Genomic DNA, 570 nt, shown 5'->3' with positions numbered 1-570 from the left:
AAAAAGATGCTGTTTCTTCAGGGGCATCAAGTGCTGCTGGACAGGCTCAAATAAATGGAGCACCATCACATTCTGTGCTATGGTGGCTCAAAGGGGCCGGCTGGCACAGACTCTCCTGGCAAAAAATTTACCCTCTGGTTGGAGTGAAAAATGCCCAAGAAACAATTCAGGAGCAGAGGGAGGAAAAAACAAACAAACAAACAAAAACAAAACAAAACAAAAAAAAACCCAGGAAGGGCAAAAGTGAAAATACATTCCTTAAAACTATATATACATCTGGCTGGGGCCCGGTGGCTCACGCCTGTAATCCCAGCACTTTGGGAGGCCAAGGTGGGAGGATCACTTGGGGTCAGGAGTTCGAGACCAGCCTGGCCAACATGGTTAAACCTTTACTGAAAAAAACATATACAAAAATTAGCTGGGCAAGGTGTCGCAGGCCTGTAATCCCAGCTACTTGGGAGGCTGAGGCACAAGAATGGCTTGAACCCGGGAGGCAGAGGTTGCAGTAGGCTGAGATCACACCACCACCCTCCAGCCTGGGCAACAGAAGATCAAAAAAAAAAAAAAAAA

This window comes from Rhinopithecus bieti, unplaced genomic scaffold, assembly GCF_001698545.2.
Source record: "Rhinopithecus bieti isolate Rb0 unplaced genomic scaffold, ASM169854v2 scaffold_26532, whole genome shotgun sequence".
Classification (NCBI taxonomy): domain Eukaryota; kingdom Metazoa; phylum Chordata; class Mammalia; order Primates; family Cercopithecidae; genus Rhinopithecus; species Rhinopithecus bieti.
The sequence above is the reverse complement of the archived record's forward strand: the minus strand, read 5'-3'. Positions refer to the sequence as shown.